General features: G+C 46.7%; 1 protein-coding gene across 2 annotated transcripts in view; it reads left to right on the top strand.

The window, feature by feature from the left end:
- LOC124596496 overlaps positions 1 to 25931 on the top strand; it is an 836705-nt gene that overhangs the window by 111547 nt on the left and 699227 nt on the right. For both annotated transcript variants that reach the window (XM_047135655.1, XM_047135657.1), the window contains exon 2: positions 17869 to 17935. The gene's annotated coding sequence lies outside the window, so the exon portion shown is untranslated. The remainder of the gene's footprint in view (positions 1 to 17868; positions 17936 to 25931) is intronic.

Below are 25931 nucleotides of genomic sequence, written 5' to 3' on the forward strand. Positions count from 1 at the left end.
CACTATCTACTAAGTCATTTATATATATTGTGAAAAGCAATGGTCCCATAACACTCCCCTGTGGCACGCCAGAGGTTACTTTAACGTCTGTAGACGTCTCTCCATTGATAACAACATGCTGTGTTCTGTTTGCTAAAAACTCTTCAATCCAGCCACACAGCTGGTCTGATATTCCGTAGGCTCTTACTTTGTTTATCAGGCGACAGTGCGGAACTGTATCGAACGCCTTCCGGAAGTCAAGAAAAATAGCATCTACCTGGGAGCCTGTATCTAATATTTTCTGGGTCTCATGAACAAATAAGGCGAGTTGGGTCTCACACGATCGCTGTTTCCGGAATCCATGTTGATTCCTACATAGTAGATTCTGGGTTTCCAGAAATGACATGATACGCGAGCAAAAAACATGTTCTAAAATTCGTCGTCTTCTAGTGCATTCTGTCCCGGAAAATCGGTTCTCATATAAGTCCTTGCTGACAACCCCTGGTCACCCTCTTTTTAACCTTTTGGCGACCAGTCTTCTGTTCCACTATCCTGTTTTTGCAATAATCTCTAAGGATGTTGCACGGATCCCGGGGAATACTCATCTCTCTAAATCTTGCAAACAGCGCCGGCCACCAAAGGTTGTCGAAAGCACCAGCTGTGCCAGTCAGGATTGCTACTGTGTATTTGTCATGTACTCGTATTGCTGTGTCGTTTGTATGGCCCTGCCTCAGGGTCGATCGAGTCTTTGTCGTCTGCTGTCTTGATAAGTGAAGCAGCTTGTTTGATGGTTTCGGGGTGGATGTCATCAGGGCCCGGAGCCTTCTGGTTCTTTGCTTTGCTTTGTGTATTGCCAATGCAACTTCGTCGCGAGCAAAGGGGATGGTGGACCTTCGTTATCGTATTTGTCATAAAGTAGTCTGCGAAGCGCGGTGTGAAGTTGGTTGTCCCGAATGTTGTCATCGTCAGGAAGTAGTTTGTTGAGGAGATTCTGTGTTTTGTATCTGTAGCCTTTTGTGGTTGTACCATATAGTTGCCTCAGTGTTGATAATACTGTCGGTGTCTTGATAAGTTCAGTCAACAGTTTAAACGGCAACTCCACGCCGCCACCCCCCCCCCCCGAGTTGTTCTGCAAGTTCTTCCTAACATGTGTGTCCCAGTGGCCTTTCCTGGTCTTATGTAGTTCGTCTTTGAAGTCTGAATTGTAATTCCTATGCTATCTTTGATTTTTGGTAAAATTATCGTTCATCACGAGTGTCTTTTCTTAGTTTTTCTGATAGTGCTGACCATGGTGCCCTTTGTTTGGGGCGTTTCGCGTACTTCATGGATTGCTCTCTGTAAGAACGTGAGCTCTGTATAATCTCTGCTTCTGGAAAGACACACATAGGAAGCTCTCCAGTCACGTGCCTTGGTTTTTGCCAGTTTGCTTTGCGTAGCATCAACCTTGGGCATTGTGATGTCTGTGCTTGTTTTAGTATATATAATTATTGTGTTGTGGTCACTGAGTATTGCCTTATCGAGCACCTGTCAGTTCACTACCTGTATTAATGTTGCGCTGTTTGCCAGAGAATTTTAAATGTCTATGTTGTTGCGTATTCCTCTGTTTCCGCAGTAAGTTGCTGGTTGGTGTGGTTTGTTTATAACTTCGACTGTATTTATCCTCAGGCCACAGTGTTGACCTTATGTTTACGTCTGTTAAGATAAGTAACTGTCTGCCATTTGAAAATCGCGCAATTTCTTTTGTTACGGTACTTCAGCAAAAGGCTCAATACCAAATGAGTATTGGTTGTAGATCGACGAGATAATCCATGTTTCCCTGCCCGAAGTTCTTTTCGACTGTAACCGCATGTTGTGTACATAGTTGCGTTATTTGTGTTACTGTAATATTAGTGTTTACTACAACGATTGCAATCTTCGCCTTATTTGTGCCTGTGTTTTGCATATACTGCCTCGAAAGGCGTGCAGTTCTTCCACATCGTGTGTACGGTTCTTGTAGACGCAATATTACCTCGTTTACCAGCCTGCCAAGCTCTGCGTCCACCGTCGTGCCACCCACACAGTGCAGCTGCAAGGCTTTTACTGGGGGTGTGATGGAGGTACACGCGTCCATGCAGTGCCCTTACCAGTTACTTGTAGGCATTGTCGAGGTTAAGGCCTTCATTTCTTCGTCCACATGATTTGCTTAAGTGGCCGGCCATAGTGGCCGAGCGGTTCTAGGCGCTACAGTCTGGAACCGAGCGACCACTACGGTCGCAGGTTCGAATCCTGCCTCGGGCATGGATGTGTGTGATGTCCTTAGGTTAGTTAGGCTTAAGTAGTTCTAAGTCTAGGGGACTGATGACCTCAGCTGTTAAGTCCCATAATGCTTAGAGCCATTTGAACCACTTGCTTAAGAGATAACAGAGTTCGCGTTTATTTGTCTATAGTTTTTCGGTTAGTGGAATCATTCTGTTTGTTTGTTCAGTCATGGAGTAGCATACAGGGTTACCCAGTGGGTGATTCAGTCTTATTACCGGTCTTAGTGCAGCCTGAAAAACTCCTTTCTTTTCCAGTCGACTTAGGCGCAAGTTCTCTTAGGTGTCATCGTAGTCTATTTTCTTTCCTACTTCATGGCTTTGTAACTCTATCTGGTGTAGTAGGTCTTGGTGTTCTTGTTTCCGGTTTTGCGTGATGTGGTGTCTCGTCAGATAAAGATTGTTGTGATTTTTTTGGTGGGAGCTATTTGTGCTTTCATGTTGTTTTTAGTATCCATACAGTATGTAGTCACTTTTTGTTGTTTGAAGTTTTCTGTTTGCGTTTGTTTCTCATTGATAATTGTTTCTTCTACATGAGTTGTCTTTTCTTGCGTCTTGTCACCGTAGACGAAACGCACAGTTTGCATGTATGGTTTAAATTTTAAAGTGTCATATACATATTTTTCTGAAGTTATTTCATTAGACACTAACCTGTCCTCTGCTGAGGGAACCATTAATTTACGTTCACGTTGTTTTGGTGTGTCCAGGTGCGCTGTGTTTCGCTTGTGCCATGATCCTGTTCTGCATGGACATGTTGCGACCTGACGTCCCAAAGATGTTCCGCCTCACGTGCGATTCCCCTTCGTCGGAATGTCTTGGCTCAAACTCGTCTAGGGGTTGAACCGCACGTGTCACACTACACACTTGTGACCCTTTGGTTAAATAATAATATCCGGAACTAAATTAACGATGCGTAAATGATGTAGGCCACTCAGTTGCGATTTGGTTAGAATAATGTTTATTCAGAAAGCAAACTAATAGCGGAAGTGGTCGTATTTAGAGTTACGGTTACATTCGAGCACATATCAATTTGACACAGTTCGATCATTCCCAATCTCATCGCGAAACCCAAGTCCAATACTCCACCTCGTCATTTACACGAAAAGTTAAAGAGTTCACACCAGGCGCGCGGCTGCTCACCACTCAGGGACAAAGTCCCGCGATGCCACACAACGCGAAATTTCCCAAGTCGTTTCACTTCCTAGCTGCCTAGAGACCGACTGTCCGCTTGCGCGCCTCAGTTCAGTACTGTCCCTCTGCCCGTCACCGGCCGCGCTGCCCGCGCACCGAACGTCCTCGCTCAACTGACTAGGACTTTCCTGAAGCCGTCCATCTGATTGGCTGCAGCTTATTCCACATTTTTTTACATTTTAACATATTTAAATAATGAAAGCCTGACTACTTTCACTTTCTAAATAAAGTAACAATAATATCCATTACACAATAAACGTTAAATTCTTTTACATAAAACCAATACAATTTCCTTCTTAGCTTTGAATGCCACGGCCAGTAGCCTTGTACCAATGTGCTTTCTGATAAATAAATAAAGAAGAAAAGTAACTATTATGCACTAAACTTTACAAGAAGTATTCTATTACCTAATTCAATAAGGTGCCATGCTGTCATCATTCAGTGCGTTTTTTGTTGAGGAAATGATGATCTGATGCTTAGCCGCACGGGATTAGCGGAGCGGTCTAGGGCGCTGCAGTCATGGACTGTGCGCCTAGTCCCGGCGGAGGTTCGAGTCCTCCCTCGGGCATGGGTGTATCCTTAGGATAATTTAGGTTAAGTAGTGTGTAAGCTTAGGGACTGATGACCTTAGCAGTTAAGTCCCATATGATTTCAAACACATTTCTCTGATCCTTAAATGAAAATACGGATAATTTAAATTTACTATATCTTTTAAACAAATAAAGTTACAGGGTTCATATTTACAACATTTGTCATTTTAATGATGCGCTTATATATGAAATGTCGATCGCTAAGATCGACTAAAGCGTTCAGATTTTAGCATTCAAATGTTCAAATGTATGTGAATTCCTAAGGGACGAAACTGCGGAGGTTATCGATCCCTAGACTTACACACTGACTGGAACCTCCGGCGGGAGGGGCCGCGCAATCCGTGACATGACGCCTCAAACCGCACGGCCACTCCCCGCGGCTTTTAGCATTCATGTCTTTGTTACAAAACTTGTGAATTTCACTTTAACAGTGAATCCTAAACTATTATAGATACGATCAATACTCAACTTTTATTGGGATAACTACGAAAATTTATGGAGGATGGCAGATTAAAATTACTGTGGCTTCATTCCCTGCATTACTACAGAATTAAATAGTTTCCATAAATGTTTCCTCTTATGGCCGATCTTAGGTCCGCCATATTTAACACTGGCGACAAACGCCTTCTACTGGGTTTCCCTATGACGTAGGTTCTCGTGTGTCCCACTCGCACACTACAGCTCTTAGGTCTCAATAGACAATATAGCGCCTGTGAGTTTCCCCATCTCGTGGTGAATCTTTGCCCTTTGTGGCAGACGGTCGTGGACGACAGGATTCGTTTCACAATTCCTGTAGGCTGACTCTTTCGCCCATATATTTAAATGAGAGCGTAATGTTCGTTAATGACGACGTCTGTCGTTATTTTTATGTTCGCCTGATCAGTGTGATGTGTTGTTTTTAAAGTCTTCTTTACTGAGGGCTGCTTCTCCCAGTTGTTCTACTCGAAGAAAGGTCGCTGTTTGGAGCGTTGCCCACTAGAAAAGCGTGTTTGATGGTTTGGTGTGTGTTGCCACAGTAGTGACTATTTTCAACGATTGTTCGCCAATACCACTACTGAACAGCAGTGGATCTCTTCGCCTATTTGTGGGATATTTACGTTACATTTGGTTCACTGGTAGTCCCTCGTGCCTTTCGCTACCGTCTTGTGACGTTGCAGCCCTAATACACAAAGTACCTTCGTCCGGATCATCAATATAAATTGTAAACGGCAGCGGCCCTGTATACTACTGTTCCTGGACGTACTTCCGAAAATACATTCGTCAAGTTTCTTCCGTTATGATCGACGTATCGAGTTACATCTGAAGAAAGTCCTGCATCGTGTAATTACTAAGCACGTATTTTGTTCACCTAACGACCATACGGAATTTGATAGAAAGCATCGCGAAGTGAATGAATACAGCGTGATCCTGGACGCGTGTCCCTACTCTTCTGTGAATCTCACGGACGAAGAGAGCGAGCTGAGGTTCGCGAAATCCCTGTAGGAATTTGTAGAGTTTTTCGTTCTCCAGAAACGCGAATGACGCACGAACGTAAGACGTGTTCCACGGCTTTGCTTGAATTCTGCGTCACCGGTATAGGCCTATAGTTGCGCACAGTTACATTGACACGGAGACGTTTGTTGAACTTAGGCCTGCCCTGCCCTGTGGGCGGGCTGTTCCTGACTGCCGCAGCCCGCATCCGACCAGAACCTGCCTCCTGTAGCTCCTCGACGCTTCAGGATTTGCCCTACGAACAGTTGTGCCATACCCCTTACACTTCTTTTCTCAATGAGCGACTCAGTGCCTCTGCATTAGTTGTACAATTTTTAAATTTGTGAATTCGCCTCTCTTCCGTAGCTGTACATTGCCCATTCTGCTGAGCACCGTTGAGCGCGTGCAGCTGGACAGTACGCGCTGAGAAGGATGGGGCGGCAGTCGGGTTGCGTAACACAGCACGAAGGCGGTTTGACGAGAGAGGTGCTGTTAGACGGCCGTATCGTGTCTCAGCTCACTTTCCGCTCTCGTTTCATTTCAGTTCGGCACTAGGTTTGTCCTCACTCGATCCACTCAGTTCTATCACTATTCTCTGTCGATTCAGTTCTTTGTAGCCCTCAACAGTGCGTACACGTGTTTCCCTTCAGTTAAGTGTAGATAATATCGTATAACTCGTGGATGAAGACCGTCACCGTCTCTTTGCAACAGCCTCAGTTCTGGTTTTGAAGAAAGAGCGGAAGAAAAGAAGGAAATGGAGCAACCTTCGTTTCTTAAAACAAATTCGCTGTCGCATGTTAATTTAATGGAGGAACTTCGCTTAGAACCACGTGACTGGTTGAAATACTTGAGGACGAACGGGGATCCGTATCTCCTGTTACTGTGCCCTGTGGCGCCCATTACAGAGAAGCAGCACACCGATATGAGGGAGGCTATTACTACTCGTGGAAGACCGAGGGCGACATTGAGATTTTTGGCGGGTGGAAGCACTTCGTGGAAAATCGACCTCGCGTGGGTGGCAGAGTGGTTAAACAGACCTGGCTGGGATGACTGCGACGTTCAAAAATAACCCGGTGTCGGCACTGGCGTCAAAAAATAACTTTGTTATCTCTGCGATCTCGAAAACCGGCTCTGTGGTTCGTCTGCCACCTGTGGCGTCACTATTGAGGAAAATACATTGAGTTTTCGTATGCCCCTCAAATATAGCGCATGTTTCATGGCGTAAGGTAACATTTCTTGAAGCATATCACTCAGTTCATCGGCAATATGCTTTCGTTCTTGTATACCTTCAGCCTTTTTCAACCTCACGGTCACCAATTGTAGCACTTTCTTGCGTGAAGGAACTTCGTTCTTTTTACTACCTGCTGACCGTTTGCTCCACATCAACCGATTGTTCCCTGATGATGAGTATAGCACCATTCTCATCCGTTATCTGTCGGGGATCATTGGAACAGCGGAAAGTTCCACGGGACTGCAAGAAGGCCCAGCTCAAAGCAATCTATAAAAAGGGTAGAAAATCGGATGCATATAATTACCGGCCAATTTCACTGATATCGCTTTGTTGTAGAATCATGGAACATATTTTGTGTTCAGACATAATGACTTTTCTAGACTCTGAGAAGCTAATCTGCAGAAACCAGCACGGTTTTAGAAAACAGAGGCCATGCGAGACACAGCTGGCCCTCTTTGTGCTTGATATACAACAGGGTCTAGAGACCGGCTGCCGGATTGATGTCATATTCCTTGACTTTCTAAAGGCGTTCGACTCAGTTCCGCACTGACGCTTGCTCCACAAAGTGCGCGCTTACGGTCTAACCGATGACATATGTGGTTGGATAAAAAGTTTTCTAACAGGCAGAGAGCAGTATGTCGTCCTGAATGGAGAGACTTCAACAGAAACAAGCTAACGTCAGGTGTGCCCCAGGGCAGCGTAACATGTCCGCTGCTTTTTACGATTTACATAAACGATCTGGTTGATGGTATTGATAGCAGCAATAGACTGTTTTCCGATGATGCTGTAGTCTACAGGAAAGTAGTATCACATGAAAGTGTGAACAAATCAATGAGGATTTGCAGAAAATAAATGCGTGGTGTAATGACTGGCAGTTATCTCTCAATATTAGTAAGTGTAACGTAATGCGTATAACAAAGCGAAAATCTCCATTAATGTAAGAGTACAAAATAAATGCCCACTCTTTGGAAGCGGTAACATCTGTCAAGTATCTGGGTGTGACTATTCGAAATGAACTCAAATGGAACGATAAGATTACGCAAGTAACGGGTAAGGCGAACTCTAGATTGCGGTTTGTTGGTAGAATCCTGAAGCGTTGCAGTCCTTCAACAAAGGAAATTGCTTATAGTACGTTAGTTTGTCTAGTCTTAAAGAGTATTGTTCGTCTGTATGGCACCCTTACCAGTTGGGTCTGGTTCAAGAGATTGAGAAGCTTCAAAGACGAGAGGCAAGATTTGTGACTGGTACATTTATCCATCGCGAGAGCGTTACAAATCTCACAGAAAGTTTGAAGTGGGAGACACTTGCAGATAGACGCGCTAAACGGAAGGGGCTGCTCACTAAATTCCAAAATCCGATCTTCGCCGAGGATGTAGTGCACATATCAATACCACCAACTCTCAAATCGCGCAATGACCACCATTCAAAGATAAGGGAAATTAGAACTTGTACTGAGGCGTTCAGACAATCGTTTTTCCCTCGCGCGATCCGCGAGTGGAAGAGAGAGAGAGAGAGAGAGAGAGAGAGAGAGAGAGAGAGAGAGAGAGAGAGAGAGAGAGAGAGAGAGAGAGGGGGGGGGGGGGGGGAATGTGACTCTGGCGCGGATAGTGCCCGCCGTCACACACCGCTTGGTTGCTAGTGGAGTATATATGTAGATGTAGAGGAAGATAGTGTGAGTGTTGTAAATTCTTGATCTGATGATTGACCGTGCACAGAACATTCATCATGATCTCCATCTTTGTCACTGATGGACTGAGAGTTGTCCTGAAATTAAGAAAAGAAAACAAGAGGTTTTCGTGATATATGTTGTTGTTGTGGTCTTCAGTCCTGAGACTGGTTTGATGCAGCTCTTCATGCTACCCAATCCTGTGCAAGCTTCTTCATCTCCCAGTACCTACTGCAGCCTACATCCTTCTGAATCTGCTTAGTGTATTCATCTCTTGGTCTCCCTCTACGATTTTTACCCTCCACGCTGCCCTCCAATACTAAATTGGTGATAGCTTGATGCCTCAGAACATGTCCTACCAACCGATCCCTTCAAATGGTTCAAATGGCTCTGAGCACTATGGGACTTAAGATCTGAGGTCATCAGTCCACTAGAACTACTTAAACCTAACTAACCTAAGGACATCATACACATCCATGCCCGAGGCAGGATTCGAACCTGCGACCGTAGCGGTCACGCGGTTCCAGACTGCAGCGCCTAGAACCGCTCGGCCACTCTGGCCGGCAACCGATCCCTTCTTCTAGTCGTGCCACAAACTCCTCCCCAATTCTGTTCAGTACCTCCTTATTAGTTATGTGATCTACCCATGTAGTCTTCAGCATTCTTCCGCAGCACCACATTTCGAAAGCTTCCATTCTCTTCTTGTCCAAACTACTTATCGTCCATGTTTCACTTCCATACATGCCTACGCTCGATACAAATACTTTCAGAAACGACTTCCCGACACTTAAATCTATACTCGATGTTAACAAATTTCTCTTCTTCAGAAATGCTTTCCTTGCCATTGCCAGTCTACATTTTATATTCTCTCTACTTCGACCATCATCAGTTATTTTGCTCCCCAAATAGCAAAACTCCTTTACTACTTTAAGTGTCTCATTTCCTAATCTAATTCCCTCAGCGTCACCTGATTTAATGCGACTGCATTTTGCCCCCCTCCCCAAATAGCAAAACTCCTTTACTATTTTAAGTGTCTCATTTCCTAATCTAATTCCCTCAGAATCGCCCAACTTAATTCGACTACATCCCATTATCCTCGTTTTGCTTTTGTTTTCGTGATGTCAGTTTCAAAATTTTTTATATCAAGCACGGCGCACAACTGCACGAACAGGAAGTGCATGACTGTACTGCAATTACAAGAAGTTTCATAGTATTGTTCTAATGGCTATTACGAATTTATAATGAGTGATGTAGAAACAAATGGAAGTCTATCAGATGGGGTCGTAATTATTAATACTAACATTTGCGAACGATTAACTACCAACAGTTTGCAGTTGCTTCCTAATGAAAATCCTAAAGATAGTACCACCAAGCTACGGTATGTATTCCTGGGAAACCAAAGAATTTCCATTAATGCGAAACTTTGTAAAACTATGTAATAAACGATCAGATGGTCTTCAGCTACAGAATATCGAGTACTAGAAGAATTGTCGAAAATGCGTTCGGCATTCCGTCAGATAAATTTAGAATTTTCCATTCTGCTATAAATTTATATGACGTAAAACATATGAATATCCTCGTTTTGACAGGCAATTGTCTTCACAATTTCCTATTAATATGGTGTCAGCATTCATACATTACGCCCGTTTTAGATGGTATGAATTCGAATGAGATTACTAATGTTCAAGGCCTGGTAGATCAACAAGACGTCACCAGCAACCGAGAAGTAGGTAATGGTGCCAAATATTGTTGAAATAAGTTTGTGGAATATTTTGTAAATGAGGGAAGGAGTTGAAAGGCAATATGACTAAATACAAAAGACATATTTTGAATATTATTTGTGGTGGAGATAAACAATTCTTAAATAAAGTAGCAATGTGAAATAAAAATGTATCTGCAGCTTCGTCCGTAGTATTAACACTTGTTTGCAGTCGGCTGTGTGTCGCTGACGAACGAAAGATCATAATACCATAGTGATGGTTTGTCTGCTTTTCTGTTCCTGCTGCAGCTCTTTCGCTGCCTTTAACTTTTTAAATTCTTCGTTATAAATTGAGCATAGGATATTAATTTTGGACTTTACCATGACCTATGTAGCCATTTTATCGTATTCCTGGTATTTCTTTAATAGGAGAGTGAAAGAGGCTTCCTTACTGTTAGTTTGTGATACCGTACGTCTATTTTGTTCCACAAACACGGTAAAGTTTTACAGATGTCGATGAACTTAATAGCAAAGTCGTGATACTTGGATGTAGCGAGAGTTGTACGTGTGCACTGTGTGCAAGATCGCCAAGAGGACTGAGGTGAGCGAACGGACAGGGGCCCGGGGTGTGCTCGCCTACACTGGCGAGGGAAACTCCCTGCCGCAGCCCCTCACAGATTCAGTGATAAGATGGACCAGCGCACAGCCCGTCAAAAGCTGAATGCAGATCAGGCATGAAAACAGCAAGAAAGTGCTCTGAACTGTGAAAAAGGAAGCGAAACAGAGACGACGAAAAGCCCAAGCTCAACACGGGCAACATCGAGCAACTTTCAACAGCCCCTGCGCTTCGGTTGTGTGGCCACTGTGTTCAGTTCTGAAGTAAGGGGTCCGTGTTTAAATCTCCCTCGTACCTCTTTTTTTTTCACAAAGTTATGAATTGTCCCTCTGGTCACAGAGGTCTCTGTTCGCTTTATTCAAACTTGTGTCTGTGTAGTGGTGTAACGTTTGTTTGCAACAGTCAGGTGAAAGAAAGGGACCTCCAGATGTACGTACTTGCTACTTCAAATGTTCAAATGTCTCTGAGCACTATGGGACTTAACTACTGAGGTCATCAGTCCCCTAGAACTTAGAACTACTTAAATCTAACTAACCTAAGGACATCACACACATCCATGCCCGAGGCAGGATTCGAACCTGCGACCGTAGCGGTCACGCGGTTCCAAACTGAAGCGCTTAGAACCGCACGGCCACACCGGCCGGCTGTACTTGCTACTTGTTCTACACAATTACTACATGGTATGACTCTTGTGTTCCATTTTGGAAGTTTCAACTCTTAAATTCCTTTGTTCTAATATAGTTCACACCCGTTTATTTGTTGTTTTCATTACTGTGAGAGGTCTATGCAGCATCTCGCCTGCTCTCACTATTTACCATATTTACTTGGGACGGTAATATATTGTTACCACATGACTCGTATTCTATAACCAATGTGTAGTATCACAATTGTCAAGACTACGGAAGGAGAACGGACACGTCAATGACCGGACAGAAAGTTCACAATTTTGTGGGAAAAAAATGGACACGGGTCAGATTTGAATAAGGGTGGGCTGTTTGGTATTCCAACACCGTGACCATACAGCCACGACCTCGTAGGTCTTGCTATCCTCTCAATGTTACACATCTCGACCTTGGATGGTTCATTGTTTCTATTTTGCTTCTTTTTTTCACAGTTCAGTACACCTTCCTGTTTTCATCCTTGATCTGTGTTCATTTTTTGACGGGCTATACACTGGCCCATTTTACTACTAAATCTGAGGGGCCGTGCTGGGGGGCTTCCCTTGTTAGGAATACTAAGAACTGAAATGAGACAAATAGGTCTATCCATCCCGTCACTTCTCAGTCTCGGTTTGAGTTCTCCTTTCAGCGTTTAATTTTTACACATAGGAGAAACTGCCAGTTTGACAGAAAGTGAAATTAAACTGAGAATCTGAAGACACTTTCCAGTGAGAAAACCTCTGTTGTCGTGTTCCTCTTATTTCGGCTCTTAACGGCATTGCTGTGTAGCCTTAATGACTATTTGTTCAAATGGCTCTGAGCACTATGGGACTCAACATCTTAGGTCATAAGTCCCCTAGAACTTAGAACTACTTAAACCTAACTAACCTAAGGACATCATACACATCCATGCCCGAAGCAGGATTCGAACCTGCGACCGTAACGGTCGCGCGGTTCCAGACTGTAGCGCCTAGAACCGCTCGGCCACTCCGGCCGGCCTGAATGACTATTGCTGATGATCATTACAAGTTAACTTCAAGGAAAACAGCCGACTTATAGGACTGTGCTAACTATACCGGGAGGTAAAGCACTTTCTGCACAACAGAGTGAAAGTCGTTATGTCTTCGTAGGTGATGGGGCATTTCCGTTAATAAAAGACTTTGTGACCTTTCCCAAAATGTAAAGTCACCAATAATGAGGAAAGTAAAGTTTTTACCTAAAGGCTTTGTCGTGCTCATTGAATAGTGAAGTGCGCGTTTGGTGTATTGAGGTACCGGGTTTCGTGTATTCGAAAGACGCTTTTGAGTATTGACTGGAGCCTGTAGAATACGATTGTGACGGCTACGAGGGTATGTATAGTTAGCCTATTTGAGAAGTCGAAACATTATGCCGAGTGATCTGGCCGAGGAGGACCACTCCATACTAATCAGATTCTCTCGCATGCTCCATGTTGGTGCAGACGCAGGAGTCTACATCTACATTTACATGGTTGCTCTGCAATTCACACTTAAGTGCCTGGCAGAGGGTTCATCGAACCATTTTCATACTACTTCTCTACCATTCCACTCTCGAATGGCGCGTGGGAAAAAGGAACACCTAAATGTTTCCGGTCGAACTCTGATTTCTCTTATTTTATTATGACGATCATTTCTCCCTACGTAGGTGGGTGTCAACAAAATATTTTCGCATTCGGAAGAAAATGTTGGTGATTGAAATTTCGTAAATAGATCTCGCCGCAAAGAAAACCGCCTTTGTTTTAGCGACTGCAACCCCATCACGCGTATCATATCAGTGACACTTTCACCCCTATTGCGCGATAACACAAAACGAGCCGCCCTTCTTTGCACTTTTTTGATGTCCTCTGTCAATCCTACCAATATTCCAGCAGAGGACGGACAAGTGTAATGTATACTGTCTCTTTGGTGGGTTTGTCGGATCTTCTAAGTGTTCTTTTCTAACTGAGTCCACACAAAGTTGTGCCAGTCATCCTCTCTTGTCGTGTTAGGTTCGGTTTTATGCCTGTCTTTAGCGTCGCGATAGATTTGGAGTCTGATTCCCCGTTATTGTGCTGTTTTTGCCCTTTGATGCAGTCTCATGAGTAATTCTGGAGTCTTGTCGACGTTGTGGACCATGGCATTCCCTGTTCCCGTTTTTCGTTTGCTGCTGGTATGGCAGCTGACTGAGATTTTTGTAGTACACTCCTGGAAATTGAAATAAGAACACCGTGAATTCATTGTCCCAGGAAGGGGAAACTTTATTGACACATTCCTGGGGTCAGATACATCACATGATCACACTGACAGAACCACAGGCACATAGACACAGGCAACAGAGCATGCACAATGTCGGCACTAGTACAGTGTATATCCACCTTTCGCAGCAATGCAGGCTGCTATTCTCCCATGGAGACGATCGTAGAGATGCTGGATGTAGTCCTGTGGAACGGCTTGCCATGCCATTTCCACCTGGCGCCTCAGTTGGACCAGCGTTCGTGCTGGACGTGCAGACCGCGTGAGACGACGCTTCATCCAGTCCCAAACATGCTCAATGGGGGACAGATCCGGAGATCTTGCTGGCCAGGGTAGTTGACTTACACCTTCTAGAGCACGTTGGGTGGCACGGGATACATGCGGACGTGCATTGTCCTGTTGGAACAGCAAGTTCCCTTGCCGGTCTAGGAATGGTAGAACGGTGGGTTCGATGACGGTTTGGATGTGCCGTGCACTATTCAGTGTCCCCTCGACGATCACCAGTGGTGTACGGCCAGTGTAGGAGATCGCTCCCCACACCATGATGCCGGGTGTTGGCCCTGTGTGCCTCGGTCGTATGCAGTCCTGATTGTGGCGCTCACCTGCACGGCGCCAAACACGCATACGACCATCATTGGCACCAAGGCAGAAGCGACTCTCATCGCTGAAGACGACACGTCTCCATTCGTCCCTCCATTCACGCCTGTCGCGACACCACTGGAGGCGGGCTGCACGATGTTGGGGCGTGAGCGGAAGACGGCCTAACGGTGTGCGGGACCGTAGCCCAGCTTCATGGAGACGGTTGCGAATGGTCCTCGCCGATACCCCAGGAGCAACAGTGTCCCTAATTTGCTGGGAAGTGGCGGTGCGGTCCCCTACGGCACTGCGTAGGATCCTACGGTCTTGGCGTGCATCCGTGCGTCGCTGCGGTCCGGTCCCAGGTCGACGGGCACGTGCACCTTCCGCCGACCACTGGCGACAACATCGATGTACTGTGAAGACCTCACGCCCCACGTGTTGAGCAATTCGGCGATACGTCCACCCGGCCTCCCGCATGCCCACTATACGCCCTCGCTCAAAGTCCGTCAACTGCACATACGGTTCACGTCCACACTGTCGCGGCATGCTACCAGTGTTAAAGACTGCGATGGAGCTCCGTATGCCACGGCAAACTGGCTGACACTGACGGCGGCGGTGCACAAATGCTGCGCAGCTAGCGCCATTCGACGGCCAACACCGCGGTTCCTGGTGTGTCCGCTGTGCCGTGCGTGTGATCATTGCTTGTACAGCCCTCTCGCAGTGTCCGGAGCAAGTATGGTGGGTCTGACACACCGGTGTCAATGTGTTCTTTTTTTCATTTCCAGGAGTGTATATTTGTCATTGTGTAAACTCTGAAATCAGCGCAAGTTGATCTCCTCTCTGAGTTTTCCAGTTTGCCTTGTGTAGCAGCAAGCGTGAGTGCTGTGTGTTTTGTGTGTGTGTGTGTGTGTGTGTGTGTGTCACTAGCGGTTGCTATGTTTTGCTACTGTCACGTTCTGATCACATTTGTGACTGTCTAGGGCGTGCTAGTGTACGGTGAGTGCGTCTGATATTTGATTTGCCAGAATAATGTCAAAGTTGCTGGTTCCACCTGAATATCCACATAGGTCGGTGGGTTGTTTCGCTTTATTCACTACGAAAAGGTTACATTCGTTTATTGTGTGTGCAACGTTCTGCCCTCTGGCGTTCGATCTGTTGGCATGTCGTAGCATCAAGTGTGCAATGACGTCGATGTGTATTAGTAAGCGATTGCCTCTGTCGAACTTTGTGATCCCTCTTATTTTACTTGTGAATGGTTCTATTTCGGGTGAACGTTAAGCATACATGGAAGAGATTACCCCGTGTTCCCTGCCTAGTGTGATTTCTATTGTTACTGTGTTTTCCGTGTTCCGCGGTGTTATTTGTGTGTTTGTCGCGACGAGTGCTGCCTTTGCTCGTGTGGAACCTGTGCTTACATTCTATTGCCACGTATTTTCCCATTGCGAATGTATGGTTTTTGTAGGCAAAATACCGGGTGATCAAAAAGTCAGTATAAATTTGAAAACTGAATAAATCACGGATAATGTAGATAGAGAGGTACAAATTGACACACATGCTTGGAATGACATGGGGTTTTACTAGAACCAAAAAATACAAACGTTCAAAAAAATCCGACAGATGGCGCTTCATCTGATCAGAATACAATAATTAGGATAACAAAGTAAGACAAAGCAAAGATGATGATCTTTACAGGAAATGCTCAACATGTCCACCATCATTCCTCAAAAATAGCTGTAGTCGAGGAATAATGTTGTGAACAGCACTGTAAAGCATGTCCGGAGTTATGGTGAGGCATTGGCGTCGGATGTTGTCTTTCAGCATCCCTAGAGATGTCGGTCGATCACGATACACTTGCAACTTCAGGTAACCCCAAAGCCAATAATCGCACGGACAGAGGTCTGGGGACCTGGGAGGCCAGGCATGACGAAAGTGGCGGCTGAGCACACGATCATCACCAAACGACGCGCGCAAGAGATCTAACAATCTAACACGCGTCTGGCAATACTTTTTTTTTCTAATGAATCCCCATGTCATTCCAAGCATGTGTGTCAATTTTTTACCTCTCTATCTACATTATTCCGTGGTTTATTGAGTTTTCAAATTTATACTGACTTTTTGCTCACCCGGTATGTTAGCTGATTCCTCCTCAATTGGTTTAATTAGCTCCGTCCACACTAAGGCACTTCTCGTGTAATTTAGTTGGGTAAGTTTCATGTTGTTGGTGTATATTTTGTACAGACGTAACTTTTTTGTCCTACCTCTTTAGAGTCACAGTAACACGCCCCGTACGTCCTTAGGAAATCCTTGTGAATTTGTTTCCAGTCTGTTGCCTCACCCCTTTTGAGCGTGACTTTGCCAGGAGTTTAATGAAGGTGCTGCAGCCTGTCAGGAGATTTGCCATTCGGAGTACGGTTCTATCCGTGTGTCCGGCGCTGGAGAGCCGCTGCGACGCGTGGAGAAACAGTCTCAGTGGGGTTCTGGAAGGCACGGATGGCGCGGCCGGGTGAGGCTCCGTGGCGCGGAGAGCTCGGCTGAGGTGCCGAGTTGCACCACACACTCTCCACTGGCTTCAAATCCGAGGGGAGCGGGGTGTTTGTGACCGGTGAAGTAGTACAGTAGGCTGCGAGCTGTGTGACGCGTTGCATCGTCCTGTTTCTCCGAGTCATCGTGCCGAGGAAAAACAAACTGTACGTGTTCCGCAAGGATAGACGCATGCTTACGGTGATTTATTGTCCCGTCCAGAATGGCGAGATGACCCAGTAAATACGACGAAAAACACACCCCAGATCGTAACGCTGCCTGCTCCGGCCTGGCCCCTTCCGAGAATTGTTGCAGAGCCGTACACGCCTACGGCGATGAAGCATAAAGCGTGATTCGTCCGAAAAAGCCAGCGGTCGCAGTGGGCGTCGAGGCGCCGGCTGCGAGCGCCCACACGCACGCGGTGACGTCCGCTGAGGGCCCAGTGTTCGCAGCCCCGCGCTCACTTGCTCTGCAGGCGCGTGTGCGCTCGCCCGTAGACACCGCCACACCCGGCCTCACCTGTGGCCCTCGATGCACCGTAGTTGCATCGGTGCCGGTTTCGGTTCGAGCCGTTTTGCCGTGCACCGTATACTTTGACCGCGGCAACACCCGAACAATTAACGAATGCTTCCACCCTCGGCCCGAAAGTCGGCGTCAGATAAATCACTCTGTGTCCGCATTACGAGAACGAAAGCATTCTTTTCCTAGTCCCCATGATACGTTTTATGTACCCTCCACTGCAGTGAGCGGTTATTGGACGTTGACGTCGAAGATAGCCGACTATCACATTAATGTGACTGCATCGTATAAATTTAAAAGTAAGGAAATATTTTTGTGAATGTATTTGTAGTGTGGCGTTGTGACCAAGTGACCTCGTAAAAGACGAACAGTGCAGACGAGAAGAGGAGAACAGAATAGAAGCGTGGTGGGGAAAAGTTGCCCGCGGAGACTAACTCTCGGCGACAGGAATCAGTTCGTGTGGATGAAGTTGTTGAGAGGTGAAGAGGCTTGTTCAATACAGGCTAGCACAGACAGCAGTGTTTGTCCCGGAGACTAGCAGATGAGCAGATGGCTGTAAGTTGTAATGTAATGTGATGTGACGCAGTGTGGTGTGGCTGTCCACAGGTCCGGCGAGCCGCTGGCGGGGCGCCCGTGTTTCCTCGAGCTTTCCGGCAGAGCTGGCCCGCAAGAGGTGAGTCCAGTGGTGGCCGCGTGAAGCTAATGTACAGCAGCGCTCTCAGTTGCAAATTGGTAACGATTAATGCCCCTCCCTCCCTCCCTCCCTCCCTCCCTCCCTCCCTCCTTCCCCAGCGCACTTCTGAAAACTGGGCAGTACGACTGTGGGGCAAGGCCTGGACCCCGCGGTGCCCCTGCAGTGAAATACGAGTAGAAAGAGAATACCGTCGGGAACTGTTTTAAGTCACCGGACCCACTCGTCATCGGAGTTTAAGTGTAGAAAGTGTCATTCCTGTTAGTAAACTTTGTGAGGAGTAAGTTGGTGGCCAGCTGTTGGCATCGGCAACGTTGCCCTGGGAGAGACACTGCAAGTGCAGGTGTGGCGCGACGCGACGGCCGGCAGGCTGCCGCAGCCCGCCTGCTGCGCGCGCCCTCCACGCCTGCACTTTGCCTTGTGACGTCACGTGGCCACCTTCCCTCCGTCCACCTGCAGTCTGTTTTCGTTACGGTTACAGTCAGTTAACCTGCTCATCCTGTTTCCACATACTTCTTTTTTTTTTTTATTCGTGTCTGTCCACGAATTTCCCTACATGCCCTGTCTCCTTTGCTTCCTGACGAATCCTAACTTTTTTGAACTGTTTTCCCTTTAGACGCTAAAATCTCACTGTTGCATGTGAGAAGCTGCACCTATCAGTTTGGTGCATATTCGAAACTTAGTTGTCAAAATTATGTTTAATTTTCCAGGTCCACTGCAGTGCTTACTCCTTTTGTTCTCCATACAGTCGAAGCTATAAACTACCCTACATAAAAAAACTTAGCAACTAGTACTATGACTTCGTAGTTAATTTTTACATTTTTAAAAAAATCCTTTGTTTTCTTATTTCATTTTCCTACTTTTCAGTTTATTTCTGTGAGCAACTTTTTCTATAATAGAAAACCAAGTTCACCGAAAGTATTCCAGCAGGAAGTAAGAATCTGCCAGTGAGGAAAATTTTAAAACCTGCGATTTGTCTCAAATTCTTTACAGAAATCTATTAAAAACGTTTGTCGTAGTTACCGTTTACACTGTGCTGAAGGATGTGCGTGTACCATAAAGTCTAAAACTCCGTTTTGTCAATGCATAATGGATGAAGCTATTCCTTCTGGATCTGTCTCCTTTCTCAGTCACTTGTTCCGTAAGCGAAGCACGTACTGCCTAGTTGATATCAGACGAGTTCGACTACAGCAACATTTGTACACAATCCACAACAAAATACTCATTATGCAGCAAAGTGTGAGAAGAATCGAACCGTCGGCAACGTCTTTATCTGTCGCTAACAAGTCTGCAACCGGCAGATCTGTCCTTCGCCTCAGTACTACTCGCACTCTGGCGGCACCCGTGTTCCACCTTTGGAGAGCACACACTCGTTCCTCGCACACCCGTTGCACTAGCGTGGGAGGCAACTGCGAGGCTCCGCCGCATCCTTTCTCCCAGAGATGCTAATCCAGCGGCGTATGCAGAAATTTCCTGGAGTCTGAAGTGTAGGAAAGAGTCGCCGGAAGATTGAAAATTTTAGTCAGGCTGGTGGTAAGAGCGTCGACCTCGAAGGGAACTGGTCGCAACGGGTCTGTGCAATTCCGAACTGCCTCTAGACGAAGTGGGGGAAGTGGGCAGGTTTCGTGGCAGTGGGTCCTTGGTCGCACGACCCAAGGCGCCGCAGTCAAGACCTTGTAAGATTTGCGAGGTCTGCAGATTTCTATACACGCAGCTTTGTCTGTAACCGTTCTGGAAGGGGACAGTGTTGGCGGCTGTCTCTCATAGCGCAGTGAATGGGGATGTAACGCAACAGCAAGTGAGGTGCTCGACAAAGGCGAGAGGAGAGACAGACAGACGTGCCGACCAGCCATTCAGAAGCGAGGAGGCGCCACAGGAGCGATGCACTAGAGGTGAGCCCGGCGGTTACTCAGGAATAACCGTTACAGTTATTTTCTTATAACCGTTATTTTTAACGGTTATTGATAACTGTCAGTTATTTTTCACTACCGAATACTCGAGTCGGGGTTACAGTTAAATAACGAAGTAGGTAGACTCCATCAGTTTAGTTATCAGTATGATTACAACTGAGAGTAGTGCAAAGTGGCGGGAATGTCGTACGAATCGTGCCACGACCTTACCTAATTATCTTGTGCGGTACATTTCAGATTTCAGTTGATGTTTGGGCGATTATTGGAGTTTCATATTATGTGTATGTTGTTTGCTGATCGCTATTAGAAATATTATCCTCGCGGCTGCGACAAAAAGTACGCGGAACTTCGCCACAGCACTGTTTGAGTGAAACATTAAAAACGTGCTTTTTTAAGTGCGAACAAATACGTAAGCTGAATACTGAAGGTAAAATTCCAAGCTTAATTTCTTGTGGTGTTCAGTTAATAGAATAAGTGTACAGCCTTGTAATAAAACACAAAAATATAAGTAACATGATAGATTCGTTTACTCTTGTACGATTGAGGAAAGCGTGAGTACGCTAATCCAAGTTTTATAAGAGATTTGGAAAACAGCTTGATTTCTTCAGCTACCGTGGGGCTCTTAATTTTCTGATGGGAGAATGACTAAGCGATATTTCTCCAAGCGTTCACTTTGTTGTGTGTCTCTTACATTTGGCATTATTCTACGCGGAATTCCAGTGGATGATTGGTTGTGCTGACCTCGTAAGGGTAACAGATTTAAACCTCTCAGGCGTCATTACGATACCGGTTTTACTCTGTTGATATAATTCTTCTTTGGGTATCCAGATTGTGAGAGTCTGAATTAATAGTATTGATGTTAGGAATACGAAATTGCATTAGCTTTTCTGAAATTTCTCAATAACAAAATTCCATGTCCTGTGGAATACTTTACCTATCGATCCATGTTTTGCTTTCTTCCCGCTTCTGTCATACACACGAGGCAGCAATAAACACTTCGTCTGTCAATGCCGTCTGCCTGCTTTGACTTTTTTTGTTTCTACAATCTAATGTCGTGACAGTTAACTGTCTGAATGTGTAACAGACTAATTCATGAACGAGACAGGTGAGCACTCAAAATGAAGGGCTAAGTTTTGCTTATAACAAACATCAACATAGAAATGAGTGCATCTGACACAGGTTTTTAGTGTTGCTTAAAATAATAGAAAATGAACTGACTTGAGCTCTTTGAAAACAAGCGGGCCGGTGTGGCCGAGCGGTTGTAGGCGCTTCAGTCCGGAATCGCGCGACTGCTACAGTCGCAGGTTCGAATCCTACCTCGGGCATGGATGTGTGTGAAGTCCTTAGGTTAGTTAGGTTTAAGTAGTTCTAAGTTCTAGGGGACTGATGACCTCAGATGTTAAGTCCCATAGTGATCAGAGCCATTTGAACTATTTTTTGATAACAAAAAAGCATACATTATTCAAAAACGTTCAGGTAAGATGCGCAAGCACCAGTAGGCCCTAATATAATTCAATCTATACTTTTATTTAAATACCACTGACAAACCAACTGATCTGATTATTGTTGTAAGCTTACCAGTATTCGTTGCAAATATGCCTCCAGCAAATGGTTAATTTGCCACGCATGTGTCTGAAGTATAACTATTCGTTTGTACAATTTCCCTGTATAAAATTCATGTGCTTAATATTATGTAGAAAATCTTTCAAAGTCAATGGCCCAAAACTAATTAAATAAAAGAAGCCCGTATGAAATGAATGTGTATAAAGTGAGAAAACTCGTTCTCTTAGTAAAGCCACAAAGCTGTGCTTCAAAAAAGTGCACAAGTTTTTTTGTACTCAGGTTGATAACATACACTATAATGAGATTGATCGGATACAGCACCAGCACTTTTCATCATAATGATGCCACAAAGCAATAGGGGCAAGGTATACCTTGAGAAGATACTCTATTTTCCATTTTTAGATCATCTACAGTATTCAAATATTTCAGTAAGTGTAAAAAAACCCCAAAAAATATTAACATGTTGCATACCTTTGACAATATTTCATGGCTCTCCATGTATAAGACTATTGTTAGTAGTACTAGCGTAGTGGCAACAGAGAAAAACAAGAACACGAAACGAAATTCAGTACCGCCTAACGCAACCAGTGGCCGGAAGGGTAGTGACAACTGTTCCGAAACTACAAGAAGTGGAGAGAATAGAATCCTGTTTTTCGTCAACTCTCTGGAACCCCCGATGGGCAGCGGTTATTTCCGTAGCAGTATGAAAGTATTTGGTTCACTGCAGTAACTACCCTCTCTGGAAATATCACCGGGTTCTGGAGTCAGGAGCAACTTCCAAGTCACCTTTAGTGGTGACCCATTACCTGCCAGAGAACAAGAACGGCGAGCGAAAACGATAACTGCCAGAGAAAAATACCGAACGCTGACCGTTATTTCCATAGTCGCTGCAATTCCTTATGGTAACTATTTGTACTGCCCGCCCTAAATAAAGTGACTCACAGAGCGGCGACTCGAGGGAATGCCTTTACTCTCGCTCCTATAAGCCACAGCTCTGACATTAACTTTATTTAATTGTTTGTGCTGAAAGTAGTGAAAGCGCACGAAGTAGTACACAGTTGCACCAACAGATGGCGCGCAGCCTCACAGTTTCTCCATGGCATATAGAACACCTTCCAGATAGTCTATCCCTCTCCAGCGTAGGCGGACCTCAGATGAGTTGACGCGAAAGCGTACTACGATGTTCAGTAACAGATGGTGCGAGGCACTGTTGGCAGTTACTGAAATAACTGCTAGGATGAGCTGAGCGGTTATCGCAGCAACAGCTACTTCTCAATAACCGGCTATTTGTATGAGTTAGGTTACTTTTGACACCTGTAGAAGACTGTGCCGCACTGCGCAGGCAGCCAGGTGAACGCACACGGCTGGCGGACCCAGCCCCACACTCTGGCCACGTGTCGCTGTACTCAGTCTGCTTGAAGCCGCATGTAATCTGCTTTATCAGCCGCCCAACGCAAACAGTCGATCACCAATAAATCACCCTGCACTGTGAGTCTGTATGACAAGTTTCAGGAAATCATCTGACAATAGTTACTTCTTTCTCAGAACGAGAGACAAACGCCATGTGTGTAGGAAATTGCGTGTTTGCTAGTTCGGCACATGAGGCTTTGCAACTCGTTTGCATTCCAGTTTCGCTCGAAACCGGCGGGTGTGGCGACTAGTAGGTTTTTAAAGTTACGTAGCCAGTACATTCCAGCGCAGAGTTTGGAGGGGGGGGGGGGGAGGGAAAGGGGCCAGAACGATGGGAGACGTTCTCTGCGGCGCCACCTGCTTCTCTCTCCTCCTGATCGCCGGCACTGCTGCAGCTGCAATGTTTCCTGGACGCGAGGCCGGTTCCAGAACAAGAGACATGCCACCCTTCGTCCCCTTATTAGCTGTTCGTAAAGTATTAAGTAAAAATAAAATAAAAGGCATATAACCAAGAATTAAGAAATCCATTATAATGAAACTTCCTGGCAGATTAAAACTGTGTGCCCGACCGAGACTCGAACTCGGGACCTTTGCCTTTCGCGGGCAAGTGCTCTACCAACTGAGCTACCGAAGCACGACTCACGTCCGGTACTCGTGCTTCGGTAGCTCAGTTGGTAGAGCACTTGCCGGCGAAAGGCAAAGGTCCCGAGTTCGAGTCTCGGTCGGGCACACAGTTTTAATCTGCCAGGAAGTTTCATATCAGCGCACACTCCGCTGCAGAGTGAATATCTCATTCTGGAAACATCCCCCAGGCTGTGGCTAAGTCATGTCTCCGCAATATCATTTCTTTCAGGAGTGCTAGTTCTGCAAGGTTCGCAGGAGAGCTTCTGTAAAGTTTGGAAGGTAGGAGACGAGGTACTGGCAGAAGTAAAGCTGTGAGAACGGGGCGTGAGTGGTGCTTCGGTAGCTCAGTTGGTAGAGCACTTGCCCGCGAAAGGTAAAGGTCCCGAGTTCGAGTCTCGGTCGGGCACACAGTTTTAATCTGCCAGGAAGTTTCATTATAATGGATTTCTTAATTCTTGGTTATATGCCTTTTATTTTATTTTTACTTAATACTTTACGAACAGCTAATAAAATGTGTCCTTAGTTATAAGCCATGCTGAAACCAGTGTACAGTAGTTTTCACGAACAGTGAGGTTACTCTTAGCGACATTTAGTCCGTGTCAGGCAGAAACTCGAACGCTGAGGAAAGCGGGAAAGAAAAGTCCGCACGCTTCAGAGATGCGGCGATCGAGGAGACTGTCGAAGGTAGCGTAACATTCTCAGACCAAGAGCTGCCGACGAGCACAGGGGAAGGGAGGACCCTAAGTCACGCAGCGATTGTAAGTGGGAACAGCACGGTCGGCCACCTGTTCCGCCATAGTGCAAAGTAGCTGGAGTCTGGATGGCATGAGGGTGTATCGAGGAGGGAGGACACTAAAAGTGAAGACGGGAAGTGCTTAGTGAAAGTTTTAGAAGAGAGAGAATATGTCGATATCGTCGAGTGGGTCAGCCGTCGGCAGCTGGAGTGGAAGAGGTGCGCGTGCTGCTGTAGGGCCAGGGGGGAGGGCGCAGCCTGTGCCGCCCTTCGCCGTACTGGCGGGCCTCCAGATTAGAGACGCCTCCCGCGGGAAATGCGGAGCCACGCCGCGCCGCGCCGCGCCGCGCGGGGAAGGTCGGTGGCGCCACCGCTGCCGCGCCCTCCTGTCCCTAGGTCACCGCCGCTTGCTGCGCCAGCCGCCTGTCCCACTGCTCTGGCGTGGCCGTAACGCCGTGGAACGGCCGACGTTTGGAAGGAGCACCGACCTCCCGGATTCGTACCCGTGCACCGGCCAGCGCCACGCGGCACACACGGGCCGGGTGTGAGCGACACGGCGTCCGCCGCCATCAGCGTGCCGGAAGCGTCGTCGCCGAAATGTTGCACCGCGTGCGCGCAGGTGGCCGGCCACTACCAGACCACTGGAGGCAATTCGTGCTCGAGTGGCACGTGTAGATTCCAGAATCATGGAGGTATGAGAGAAACTGATACGAACAGGGGAACTCACATTACGTCTGTTACAGTGCAACAACCTGTGGCCAAACACGAGCGAGTCGAAGGTGTGTGGTTTCCGCTCCAAAATCAAACAACTGTGGCGAGGCGGAGGACTGCATTGCTGCAGCACTGGCTGTAGCCGACATATCCGGCGCTGCGTAGGCCAGGAGCCTGACGTTTAAACACGATTCCATCAACAACAATGCCGAAGTCTGCGCCAGCCCCGACTCTGTGTGTGTGTGTGTGTGTGTGTGTGTGTGTGTGTGTGTACTGCTCTCGTGCGGAGTGCGTCTGTACAGGCGAAGAAAGTGGACGCCGCAGTGAAGGAGCCAGTACGGGTTGCAACGGAACGCCTGAAGCCGACACCGGTGCAGAAACTCGACCCGCTCGTTGGCATTGCGCCGGCCGGGACGTGGCGTCACGTGTGGTGAGGCCAACACGGCAACAGGCTCGGGCGACCCAGCAGCGCGCTGCGAGAGGTACGGATGGCCGTGGCTGCCCGTCAAAGGCAGCTGCTGGACAGACAGAGAGGGGGAAGAGAGAGAGAGAGAGAGAGAGAGAGAGAGAGAGAGAGAGAGGCAGGGAGGGAGAGAGAGAATCTGGGAGCAACATTGGCACTGTGGGCCCTCTCGGCACCTCTGCGCGTCATTCGTGACACCGTGCAGCTGACGGAGCCTGTCTGCAACGGGCGACGCACCTGCAGAGCAAAACAGTCGCAAGGAACGCAGTAGCCTGTGCTTTGCTTTTGCATCTTCGGTGGCGTGCATCCCAGAGAGCCGCCTACATCGGCACCATCTCACTCATGATTTCCGAAATTCTGATGACAACTGAAAGAATACGGTCGGCGCTACGGCGTCGGTTTGCATCGCAGATGAGACTCGGCGCGGAATCGCGTATGCAGAGCCGTGCCACTGGTCACTCAGTCGAGTTCCTCGTCCAGTCGGCCTCGACACGGCTGCAGCATCGCACGCGGTTCTTTGCTCCAGAGCCGACAAGATACGCTACACAATGTTGGATTCTGATA

This window comes from Schistocerca americana, chromosome 2 (genome assembly GCF_021461395.2).
Source record: "Schistocerca americana isolate TAMUIC-IGC-003095 chromosome 2, iqSchAmer2.1, whole genome shotgun sequence".
Taxonomy (NCBI): domain Eukaryota; kingdom Metazoa; phylum Arthropoda; class Insecta; order Orthoptera; family Acrididae; genus Schistocerca; species Schistocerca americana.